General features: G+C 40.8%; 1 protein-coding gene and 1 long non-coding RNA gene across 6 annotated transcripts in view; both read left to right on the forward strand.

Annotated features, from left to right (window-relative positions):
* Window positions 1-13,317, forward strand: part of LOC116896315 — a 153,742-nt gene that overhangs the window by 59,689 nt on the left and 80,736 nt on the right. The gene's annotated exons all lie outside the window — the stretch shown is intronic.
* On the forward strand, window positions 10,465-12,456 carry LOC116896316. Its single transcript, XR_004387331.1, has 2 exons — window positions 10,465-10,814; window positions 12,289-12,456. It is a non-coding gene; the product is annotated as an uncharacterized LOC116896316 (long non-coding RNA).

Below are 13,317 nucleotides of genomic sequence, written 5' to 3' on the forward strand. Positions count from 1 at the left end.
TATTTCTCCTCTGCATAGCCAACTGTCTGGGTAATTCCCTTCTTTTTGATGGCTTAGAGTGGCACATTTCACATGCCCCCAGCAGGGCTTCTGGTTATCTCCATCCTCCCAAATTTGCTCTTGCCTCAGCACTCCTAATCATTGAAAATATCATGCCATAGTTGTTCATGCTTGACAAACCTTTGGTTATTGCCTTTGTTGTTCTTAGTCTGCATAATAAATACATTAGCAAATTATCTTGGCTCCATAAATAAAGTCCAACCCGTGTCTGGCTATATTGTGCTGACTCGGACACTGCTGCACAGGCCTGTACCTCTATTACCTCTTATCCTGGCTAGTAACTGCCAGGTTTACCTGCTTCTGTCCTTCTCCCATCAGGGGATTCTCAACATCGTCTCTTCTCTAAGAATAAATGAGAACATTTCCTTCTTGTGCTCCAAACCATCCATTAGTTTTCCATTTTATTCATAGTGACACCGTGTCTTCAGAAGGCCAAGTGCTTGATGACCTGGCCTCCCAGCAACCTCCTGAAGCCCAATTCTTACTTACTCTTTTCTTTTCTCACATGGAACTAAATGTATGCTCTCATTGCTCTTTTTCTTGTAAGGAATCAAATTCTTGATCTTCTCACTCGCATCTCACTTTGCCTAGGATACTGCCCTTACTCAGATAGCTTCATACCTTAGTACTGCTCCTCTTTCAAGCCTTCTTTCAGGTCGGACCTCCTCACTGAAGACTTCTCTAGTCAGGGATATTCAAATTGCTTCCATTTAAACCTCTAAACCTCAATCCCCAAGCCACTAGCCTCCATGGACATGTTTTTATCTTTCTTTCTGCTTATGCTTTTATTTGTACTGCTGGCCAAACATTTGACACATCCAAGCAAACAAGCAGAAAATACATTTTCTTATGTGTTGCTAAGAGCTCGTCTCTCCCTAATATCTTTTAAGCTATGTGAAGACTTGGGTTTGTTCACACACACGCGCACACACACACACACACACACACACACACACACACACACCACACACGCACACACACACACACACCACATACACACACACACACATACACACACATACATACTACACACACACACACACACACACACACACACACACACACACACACACACACACACCACACACACACACACACACACACACACACACACACACACACACACACACACACACACACACACACACACATGAGATAGGATCTTAGTAAGTAGCCCTGGCCCACGTGGAACTCTCTATATAGACATGGCTGGTCTCAAACTCACAGAGATCCTTCTATTTTGGCCTCCTGAAAGATTAAAGCTACCCATTATTACAATGAGTGAGGCTTGGGTGTTTAACTTTCACTTATATGTCTTAAGTTCTAAGAGGAATGTTTGACAAACAGTATGCAGTAGATATTGGGTGAATGTATAAATGTACATTAACATGGATCTCTTAAATGTAGTGTAGTGGTTAGACTAGGTGACCATAAACAAATTGTCCCCTTTAACTCTATGATGATGAGGCTCTGGATGGGTTTCCCTCTGAGCTGCAACAACAGGCTATACATTTAACATATGGTAATATATGATAACATATACTAACCAAAAGGCAGCCATAAACCTCCACCCTGGCCGTTATTGATCATGAATATAGGCCAGATACCAACTTCTTCCTTGAAGGATTTGCATTTTAAAAGGATTCTCATAGAGTGTGACAAGCCAAAGGTTATCATTGTCTAATAGAAATCTCAGAGGAATTCTGACAGCAGTGAAAAAATATTGACAGTTCATCTTCCTTCTAGAGACTGTGTTCATTTTGTACTTTCATATTGAACTCAGTATTATGTATATCTCAGTGATATAAACATTTTAATTATAGGTTTTAGATGGTGTTCTCTCTTAAGGTGAGTAGAATTCTTTCTCTTGCCTTGGTTTCTCTGAGGTTCGGAAGTGGAAAAATAAAACCGTTGTTAGTTCTGTGTCCATCCAGGTGTATTTCAGTTTATACAGAGAACTAAACCCTCAATGAATTCTCAGATGCAAAACAATTAACCAGTAAGGTGCTTCATACCTGTACCAGCATTTGATAGAATGATAATACGTACTGCCTTATCCTGCTATGATATTGTTATATTAGAGAAAAAAATATGCAGTGGTAAAGGACCTAAAGAATAGTGACTAGATCTTCAGTTTTCTGAAAAAGGATAAATTTTATCTATTCATTCATTTAAGGAAGACTTACTGAGTGCTTGTTCTAGTCCAGAAACTATCCTGTGTATCACTAATACATATAATTCTGTTTTATCATTCGATAAAATAGCTTGCATAATTTACTCAATTCATTCAGCATTGATTGAATGCCAGATGTATGCCCATACTGTGTGATGTTCTGGGTTCATGAATTAAATTGTTTCAGACTTTGTCTTTGGGGAATTTCTTCCCAGAAGAAAGGAAGCACGTGTTTGAGATTTCTGAAAAGTACATGAAGAAGGGACATCAAGGACAGCATCGGTAGTTCCAGGAGTCTGTTAGGATACAAAATCTATAGAGAAAGACAGTGCTGGGAATGAGTCTTCTTGGTAAGTGAGGAGACATTTATTAGGACAGGCAGATGGGGAATGGGGACAAGGAATCTAAGAGTAGACGCGGGGAGTTAGGAAACATTAAGGAAGAGCCAAGGATCTGTAAGAATTTTAAGGTCAGGACAACTGCTAGGCCACATAATGCAGAATCTTCCTTGCCACTTGAAGACTTTTGCTCCTTTCTTTCCAGTAAACTATAGAAAGCACTTGAAGGGTTTTTAAGAGGGAGAGTTACTTGAGCTTTCCCAGCTTTTAAAGATCATTGTCACTTTGGTGCCACTAGGAGAATGAATTAGAGGAAGTGAGATTAGAGGCCGAGAGACAGTTAGGGGGTTACTTGCAAGTTTGGACAAAAGGTGATGCTAACGACTCAGTTATCAAAGGGGAAAGGAGAGGTGGGAAGAAGAACCAGAAATGACAAGGCTTGGCCTTAGTGAACGGGTCTGAGAGACGGAGGGAGTTAAGATGGGGAGAGCATTTTTTTTAAGAAGTGGTTTTCTTTCTATATTTTTTTATTTTTATTTTTTAAGATTTATTTATTTTATGTGAGTACACTATTGCTCTCTTAGGACACACCAGAAGAGGGCATGGGGTCCCATTACGATGGCTGTGAGCCACCATGTAGTTGCTGAGAATTGAACTCAGGACCTCTAGGAAGAGCAGTTTATGCTCTTAACCACTGAGCCATCTCTCCTGCCCCGAGATGGGAGAGGATTAAAATGGCTTTCATTTTTGTTTGTTTTCTGACCTGAATAAGAGGAGTAAATGTTGTCATTAAAATGTATATAGGCAAAGTATTTAACCATGGTACTTAGGGAGATGGACTTTCAAACTGTTAAAATCTAAAACTCAAGGGATGATTCATGATGCCTCAAACTTAGCCATGAAGAGGAAGGAGGAAAACCATGGACTCTGTCTTGATAGTTTCTGTCCAGATCTTCTATGTCTCCTTCAGAGGCCACAAAGAAGGGGAGAGAGCAGATGGTCTTGGGTGTGTCTTTGGTTCATGGAATGGTTTTGGTCAGGCTAGAGACTTGGATGTGTCGTTCATCAGCATGAGTGCTGGGTAGTTAAGCTCACAGGCCCTAGGAAGCTCATTCAGTGGTGTTTATAAATGTCAAAGGTTTGACGACTGTGGGCATATTAGGGTACGTCAAGGCAGGGGCTGTTCAATTGCCTTCACTGAAGGATTTCCCAGACGTTGACATCAGAATGACGTCTACCAGCTAGAACAGAACCTTTCAGTTAGTAGACTTAAGTCAAGATCTAAAATCTGGGGCTTGAGAGAGCCCTTTGGAGGAGCATGGAGTAAAATGACCTAAGGTATGACCGAGCTGTGATTTCATGGGGGAAGAAGCATGGAGAGCCTGCTTTGACTGAGATCAGTATCTCCATGGAGTTTGGAAGACCCATGGAGGAACAGGGAGGACTTGCCCTCTTCAGTTTTCACTGGTTGAAACTTAAAATTGAAGTTTTAGATTTTGAGTTCCTTTAGCTTCTGATTCCGATGCCAGGTTAAAAATATCTACTTCCAGTTGCGAAGTGCTATGGCTTAATTCCCTTCTCATTATGTTTTAAAGGCTTCCCTCCAAAACAACAGTTTCCATGTCTGCGTTTATACCATCTGATGAAAGCCTCTGCAATGGCTCTAATTCAGTGTGGTTACTAGTAATCCATCTCAAGGCACTCTTCATCTAACTGTCTCGGTAAGGATGGGGACCTCAACATGTCACTGCACTATGTATCAAATACAGTCCGTGTCCAATTAACTGTGGAGAAAATAAATAATTACTTATGGAAGTGACGGCCGAGTGTCTCTTTATATGCCAACATGTTTTATTTTGAAATTGTTACAAGTACACTCCCCTGGGAAAGGAAATAATTGTATTGTCTCTACTTATCACAGGAGGGATGTGAGCTGAAGAGATGGCATGGCTTGAGCAAGGTTCCTCAGCCTGGAAGAGATGGGGCTAGCAAAGGCATGGCTCCCCTTCCACATCCCCATCCCTTCCTTTTCCTCCCTCTGTAGCAAAGCCTTCCCAAGAAAGCAGACAGGAAGCAGCCGTTAGCGCTAAGCCCTTTGGAGGACTATGGAGTAAATGAGACTTTGCCCCAGCGCAGGGAAGCTGGGAATAGAGGTGAAAAACTATATCCACTACCAATTTTGTCTAGAGTAGCCTGGAAACCTAACATATTATAGAGACACCACTGAGCTCAGCTTTCCACAGAGGGCAGGTCAGCAGTAATCCTGGCATTATGTGCTCTCAGGCCTGTGACCACAACATAAACACCAGTGAGAGAGACCTCACGGTCCACTTGGGCGCTCCAGTTGAGAATGCAGGCGAGGCTGCTGCGCGCTGGGATGCTGGCAGCCGGAGTTGCCAGAGCGGACGTTAAATATTCATCTGGAGAGGGGATCATTGGGGTTTATAATAGGACTCGCTGCTTGCCAATTTTATTTTTCTTGTTTCACAAAGGAGGCTTCGGTGGAAATAAACTCCAGGTTCGAGTTTTAAAATTTCATGCTAAAGGGATATAAATGTTACTCGCCGTGGCAGAGTTCAGTAAGCTTTTAATAATGAGTTAGGAGGTGGCGTTCTTAGGAAGTCAGTGCCACGTAAGTGACTATACAGCAGACGTGAGGAGGGTTGAATGTAATAGCGGAAATCCCTTCTACTGTTGGGGGAGGCAAGGACTCTTCATTTAGAGTCTGTGGAGTGAAGTATAAAGAAAAAATGGGGGACACATTTTTGATATTTAGAAAAGACATACTTTAGCTCCCAAGGGTCCTTTTCCTAAGTAATAAACATTCCATTGGTCCTGGGTCTTGGGATGAGTCTTCTCCTTGGACCTATTGAGCAAGGGTGTATTGTATATCACAAAAGTTAGTGATGGCAGGAAACAGATGCTAATGTTTCCATCTGTAATATCTTACCAACTCTAGCTTTTCTCCATGCTTCCTGGTGTTTACGTACACAGCAGAGTCTCTGATAAGAACCCTTGTTCCCCCACTTGTACCCATAACAGTTCATCCTAAAACCCTGATAATTGTTATTCAGCTACATCTCCCAGGGCAGACACTCCCCTCGCCCCAAAGGTCATTGGGGAAGGATACGACTCTGTGTGAGCCATAGTCCCAGGAAAGAGGGCGCCAAACAGCATCAGCTCATTTCTTCCTACTGTCACCCTAGATTCATCTCCCTAGAAACAGACCACACACCTCTGGTCTGTTCTTGAATTGGTTCATCAGGTATCAAGGAGAAACAAACACCAAACCTGGGCATTTTGCTGCATGACCTTTGCAATTTATTTTCTTTGTGTGTGCATCCATTCTACAAAGACAGAATGGAAAAATCCTCGAAGGCAACTGTCATACCCCTCCATAATTTATATTCCATAGAACGCATCCTTTGGGAAAGTTTATTAAATATTAGATACAAAGCATTGCAAAACTTCAATGGGATGACTCCAGAAATACTTTATCCTCTTTTTCAATTTTCTTCTTCTTCTTTAGTGGCTGTTGGAAATAGGAAAAGGGAGGGTAGTCATTAGGTGGGGGAAAGACATTTCTCTAAATGTCAATATTTATGAAACGCCATTTTAAACCTTTATAAATGATTATCTTCCTCAGTACTGATGAGGCTGTTTCACAATGCTGCTCAATTTATTTACTCAGGAGACCAATTTATTTCAGTACCTCTGTACTAACTGTTTGCATTGACATCTAGGTCTGCTTTGAGCAAGCAACTGTGACAAGTTGTTTATTGAACTGTAAACAGGTATTGTCTGAATCTAAACAATGGCTTTATCTAATTAGGAGACCCTGGGCATCATCTTAGCCCCATGTGGCCAGTCTAAGCCAGTCTAGCATCTTGTACAGATCTCCCAGGCCTTTTAAAATCTCCTCGTTCACAGTGAAACCCTTTATCAGAAAGTCAAGAATAATCTTCATTTGTCCTTCCACGGTTTGGAAGTTTTGTTCTGCTGTTTTGTGTGAAAAGTTAAAAAAGAAAGAGAAAGAAGCAGAGGCAGAAGCAGGGAGGACTGTGTAAAAACGAGCTGGGTTTGTTGCCTAGGAGGCAAAAATGCCTTGCGGAAACAAGAATGTGCTTTCCTACCCAGAGAGAACTCAATGACAGGAAGGTCGTGGGGTTTTCAAGGCAAAAATAAAAACAAGCAAAACAAACAAACAAACAAACAAACAAAATCAAACGCAGGTGTGATTGTGGGAAGCACACAGAAGACAGAGTGGGAGTTAATTCTCTAGGCTCAGATTGTAAAAGGACTTGTTCAAAAGCACTGGGGCCCAGGCCTTCCTAGTCCTGGCTATTTCTTTGTGTCTGAAGATGCTAATTAAATGCTGCAATCAATGCCTTTTGTTTTCTGCTGCCACCACTCCACTGAAAGGTGGCTCAATGCTGGGGCTTGGGGGCGAGGGAAGGCACTCTTAAAGGAAGCTTCAGTGTACTGTAGCCACTACTATTACAGTTGTCTCTTGGAAAGAAAAGTTTAATTGCAGTTGGAAGAGGACCGACCTGTCACCAAAGTGAGGTTTTGAGGCCAAACATAGAACAGGGATAGTTTTATAAATAAATTTTTAAAAATTATATATATATACACACATATATCTGTGTCTATCTATCTATCTGTCTGTGTGTGTGTGTGTGTGTGTATGTATGTATGTATGTATGTATGTATGTAGATAGATAAATGGCCAAAGGATGCTCCATTGGTATACACCAAAGAGAAAAACCTGTGGGAAAGTGACCAGGGTGATGCAGTCTTTACTCAGTCATTGTATACAAATTGTTGATTTCATCATGTAGCTATTTCTTTACATTCTTTTTGTCTCTCCTCAGGCGTTGGGGCTTGCTTTCCAGATTGCTTCTTTAACAGTTTGTGTAATTGGTTTCACTCACGAAGGCCCAATTGGTGGGTTCATTGTGAGGGCCTCATGAAATATGAATCTGTTTAAAAATTAATAGTAGATCAATATTAATTCAATAAAATATTTTAATCTCAGGTATGAATATTTCATACCTTCACACAGACATGCAGATTTCAAAAGCCGTCTGTGTGTCTCTGACAGGCTGTCCAGTTTTGCCAGGACAGCATTGAAATTATTCCTCCTTGCACCAAGTGCTCCGGGCTCTCTCAGCTAGAGCCGCCCAGGTCAATGGTGATGTTTATTCAAACTGCTGGGGGAATGCAAATGAGAGGTATGTCATAGGGCAACCCAGGGAAGTTTACCTTGTTTAATCGAGTTTAGAGTTTCTCCTGTCTCTTCTTGGAATCAACCTAAAGAGAATCTCACATCATCTTATAGGTTAATCCTTGTTCACACCAGGTTTGACTCATATCAAACCTGGCGTGCTGAGGCACCCGAAGGCTTCTCTGACAAGGGGCTCTAAAGAGATGGACTGTCACTGCTCTCATCGAAATGAACCAGTTGCACCTGGCTGATAAAACCAGAGATTTACTGGAGCAGACAGGCCCCAGCTTAAACAGGCTTCTCTCTTTCCTGCAACCCCTCTGCCAATTGAAGTAGTCATCTCTCATGTCAGGTGTCATCAGCTAAAACAATAGAGTGGCCTCTGAGTTCCTCTGATGGCAGGCAGCAGACAGGCCATGCTCTCCTCATCAGTGGGGCTAGGTCTCCCACATCACTCTGTCTTAAGACTCCAGGTGCAGCACGAAGCCATAAGGCTTAGCACTAAGGTAATGATAATGAATTAGGAGGAAAAATGATCTCAGTACTGATTTCAATACATGAAGCATTGGGTAATGGCCCAAACAATAATTTTCATCCTGTTGGGGCTTCTACCTCCATTTGTCCTTAATATATGTCTTTATCATCCGATACTTAAGTTACACTGGCTCTCAGGAAAGAAAACTAAAAGCTGAACACATTAAAATTTTCTTCAACTATAGTTTCTTCTTGAGGGAGCCATGGAAAATGAGGTGATTGAGGTACTAAGGATTTCTATGCCCTGGTGAACGAGTCTACATAGCTTAGCATAGCCCCAAATTGGAAAACAGACATTAAGAACGCCGTAAAGGATTCAGGTTGGATGCCTATCAGACATGAATTGAGTCCATCACATCTCCGTGTTTCCCGAAGATCCTCAAGACTCTTGCATGAGGCAGGCCCCTGGTGTTTATCTTGCTGAAGGAATAAACACGTGTACGGTTGTTTCTGACATTTATTTAATTTGCCTTTGCGGTGTTCACTGTACACAAAGCAGGTATATTTCAATTGGTGCCTTGGAATGATATATACTCTCAACTTTTCTGTAATTTATTATCGTATTTTCCTTTTAGAGGAGAAGGTTGCAGCTGTGTACTGTGGTCGTATATCCAAGCTAAGGAAATGTCGCTGCATCAATCAGTCCCCAAGACAGCATTCTCCTCTGTGTGTGGGAGTACACAAGTAATAAATGTTCCTTCCGAGGGGCGCCCTGGCACCTCTCCTCCATTTCTCCTTATTTGATAAGTTGGGTTATTTCTGACTATAACCAATGGGTTCCCTGGTCTTCTTCTGCAATATTATTGAGTGCGAGAAGTGTTCAGTATATACAGAAGGGCCCAAGTGAGCTATTAAATAGAAGTGGCATTAATGTTGACCAGATGTTCTGTTTTGTCCAAGACAGTTCTAACTTTACCATATCACTAAGCATTCCCTTATCCCAGAGCAAACAGGAGTAGTCGGTTACTGTGATGGCTTGAATGAGAAATGTCACCACATACTGAATACTTAATCTACAGATAACAGCATGGTTTGGGGGGAGATTATGGAACTTTTAGGGCAAAAATTTTTTTGGAGGAAGCATGTCACTTGGATGCAGGTGAATGCTGCATTTCTGGAAGCTACTTGAGTTGGGAGACCAAGAAATATATAACAATAATTAAATTATTTTGAGATCACTTACTTTCCTGGTGTTCTTTTTCATATACTTTTAATTTCAATGAATATAATAATTTTACACATTACTGGGGTTTGGTGTATATCCAAGCATGTCTACAGCAAGTATAGATCATATCTTAGTTATTCTTCATCCACTATCTCTCTTCCTGACCTTTCACCTTTTCCAGCCCCTAGTAATCTCTAGTTTATATTTAGGTTGACATATTTGTTTTGTTTTTTTTTTATTTTTTGGTTTTGGTTTCCGAGAGAGAGAGAGAGAGAGAGAGAGAGAGAGAGAGAGAGAGAGAGAGAGAGAGAGAGAAGTTGTTCTTATCTTTCTGTGTCTGGCTTGTTTCACTTAACACAATGTTCTTCAGTTCTATCCATTTATTTTGCAAATAACATTTTTCCATGTTTTTCCTGGCTGAATGAGAGACAATCCATTTTGTATATATGACACATTTACTTTATTCATTCATTCATAGAAACTAAAGCTGACTATCTAATTTAGATCTCGAGAACAGTGCTACAATAACGCAATAATGGGCATGGAGAAGGAGGTGTCTCTTCTGCACACTGGCCTCTCTCTTTCTCTCTCTCTTTTCTTTTTTTATGGAGTGCATATCTGGAAGTAGGAGAGTTAGACTCTGAATCATTGAAATTCGTGGATGACATTTAGAATTCATTTTCAAGAAGGATCTAGCCTATGGAGCACACATTGACTAGCAGAACAGAGCTAGCTCCTCTCTTCAGTGGTAGCATAGGATAGCACAAGAGTAGAGCCAGGTCCCAAAACCAAAGCCCTTGATTCTAATCACTTGAAGAGGCCACTCTTCCTGCCCCCATCCTCCAAGGCCTGTGGCTTTGTGGGTGGGACTGCCATCACCTTTTGAAGGGGCCACCTGAGGCAAGACTGTTACACCCCCCCTCCCCTTGCTGCCCCGTCTTCCTTCCTTGTTTTCCCTCCTCCCCATCTTTTTCACTGACTATCATCTTTGGAGTTTACTCTACCTTCTTCCAAGAAGATGAAAATCAGCTTTTCCTCTGTGTGTGTGTGTGTGTGTGTGTGTGTGTGTGTGTGTGTGTGTGTGTGTGTGTCTAGTTCTGTGCTTGTGTGTACAGATGCATATAGGCAAAAAGAAGGACCCACATGGCTTCATTCATAACCTTACAACTTTTTTTTATAGATCTTTATACCCAGAAATTTGTCTGTTCCTTCTAAATCATCTAGAATTTCTCAAAGGAAAAGATAATTCATTGTCCTGTTGCCTAAAAGCAGCTGCTGCAGATGTTTGGAGAGAAGGTGTATATAAACACCCTGAAGGTATGACACTTTAAAGGATGGCATGCTGTTTAATAGTAAATGTTTGGATTTTCCAAGAATATAAATTTCTTTGGGAATCCTAAGCTGTATGTCTTCCTTGGGAAACCATAGTGAGGCCACTGTTAGCTCAGCCTCATGAACTCAAGCAGGTGACAACTGTCTGCTGCTTTGTTCTCATTAATTAGAAAGTGCTGTCATGTTATGTTCATCATGGAGGGCTTGGGGGAGGCTTGTTTAGTAGTTCTTAGTCACTGTTCTATTGCTGTGAAGACATACCATGACCATGGCAACTCTAGAAGAGAAGCATTTCACTGAGGTTTCAGACGCTTTGGTTCTTACCATAGAGGATGTCAGTTTGATGTGATGCTGGAGTAGTAGGTGAGAGGTACGACTTCATCCACAGGATAGCCTGCCTCAGAAAAGGGGGTGACATAATAAATAAATAAAACTAAAAGTGTTTACAAATGGTAGTTAATAAAAGTAAGAGGGGGAATTAAGTTTAGTTTATAAGAATGCCTTTACATATCAGCCCCGAGAAGCAGGAAATAGGCAACTCTGGGACTAGGTAGGCCCAAGTCATTGGAGACATAGCAGATAAACCGGGAATGATCTTTTGCTAGGACCCAATGAATGGGAGTTTTATATGCTATAGAAAGTCTCATTATTTGATACAGAGAATAAATGACTGAGAAATTCGCACCTGGACTTTTAATACAAATGCTGAAATGAAGAGAAACATTTTCAAGTGGTTTTGGTAGATAAATGAAATTAGTGGACTCAGATAACCAGCACAGAAATGAGTTTGCTCACAAAGTAGATGGGAGGTAATCAGTGCTTCCTTGAGAATGGTGCCTTATGTCTGAGGTGTCCAGCATAACCTAGTAGGAGGTGGGGAGGTAAAGTGCCAGGAATCTGGATTTTTCTTTTTGTCTTCATGGCCTGTTAGCTTCTGCAATTCTTAAGTTTGTGATGACTTCTGTTGTTAGAAGTTAAGAAGGGCTACCATTTCACAGTCAGCCCAAGAAACGTGTTGACAGTGGTTCAAGGAGAGTGGTGAGACTAAAAGCCCTTGAGGGTAAAAAACATCATTCAACGCTCAAGCGCTCTCATAGTTCTTTGCTTAGATTGGTTGAGATGTTATTTGAAAAGACTTGATAATTTTTCCTTTATATGGCTCTTTGAGATAAATTCATTGTTGATAATTTTGAGGTGTTTGTATATGGTCTAAAGGAGAGGGATTTGCTTCAGTAATGGTAATTCCAACACAGTTTTGCTAAGTTTGACATCCTATAGTTTTAGTAGAGCCTGTGAGCTATAGGGCTGTTGGGTTAATGTCAGCAGTAGTTTTCTTTGTGTGTGGGTGTGTGTGGGTGTGCGTGTGCGTGCACATGTATGCATAGATATGTATGCAGGAGTGAGGGAAACCAAAGGATAAGTCAGGTCTTGCTCTTCTGGCACTGTCCAGCTTTTTTAGAGATAATGTCTCTCACCAGCATGGAACTCACCAAGCAGGCTAACCAGGCTAGGCTGCTCAGCGAACCCCAGAAATTTGTCTGTCTCCATGTTTCCAACCCTGGCATTACCAGCTTGCTGCAACACACCTGGCATCTGGGGAGAGAACTCAGGTCTTTATGCTTGAGAGGCAAGTATTTTACTAACTGATCCATCTCCATAGTTGTTCTTTATATTTTTAACCTAAAAAGAAAAGAAAAAGAAATAGAAACGTGTAGCTTCCTTTCAAAGGATGAGGCTCTACAGATTGTTAAATTGCTTCAGGAGACCAGCTTGCTTAGAGGAGAGCCTTAAAAACTTATACGTGAAAAGATTTAAAGCATGAGGAAAATCACACCTGGGCTGATTCTAAAATTCCCCCAAAATGGGATTTTTTGTTTTGTTTTATGGGTTTTTTTTTTAAATAAAAGGGCTTTTCTTCTTCTTTTGGTACTTGGTTGAATTTCAAAACTTTAGGAAATTCTTTTGGTCATCTGGTTGACCTTTAAGCACTTTCTACTTGCCAAACTCCTAATTTCTCTATAGAATACATTGGATTTTTAAGTAGGGGCTTTCCAATTTACCCTTAAATTATCCCCATATCTTTATCTGGTGACTTCCATTTTAAGATTTCAATTTTAAGGGTTGGGGGATTTAGCCCAGGGGTAGAGAATTTGCCAAGGAAGAGAAAGGCCGGGGGTTCGGTCCCCACCTCCAAAAAAAAAAACCAAAAAAAAAAAAAAAGATTTCAATTTTAGTGAGACATTTTCAAAGACCGTTATTCTATGACATTAACATATGAACTAATATTACTTTTATTTAATAATTTGATGTGGAGAAAATAAAATGTAAAGATGGAATGCCAAATGAACACCAGGGTTTCCAGAAGGAAGAGCCAACAGCAGCAGTAAATTATAGTTATTTTTTTGACCAAGAATTTAAACCTTGTTATTAAAATATTATTTCTTATGAAACATTTAGTGATTGATTATTTTACAGACTTCAGGACATA

The sequence above is a fragment of the Rattus rattus genome, chromosome 3, assembly GCF_011064425.1.
Source record: "Rattus rattus isolate New Zealand chromosome 3, Rrattus_CSIRO_v1, whole genome shotgun sequence".
NCBI lineage: Eukaryota > Metazoa > Chordata > Mammalia > Rodentia > Muridae > Rattus > Rattus rattus.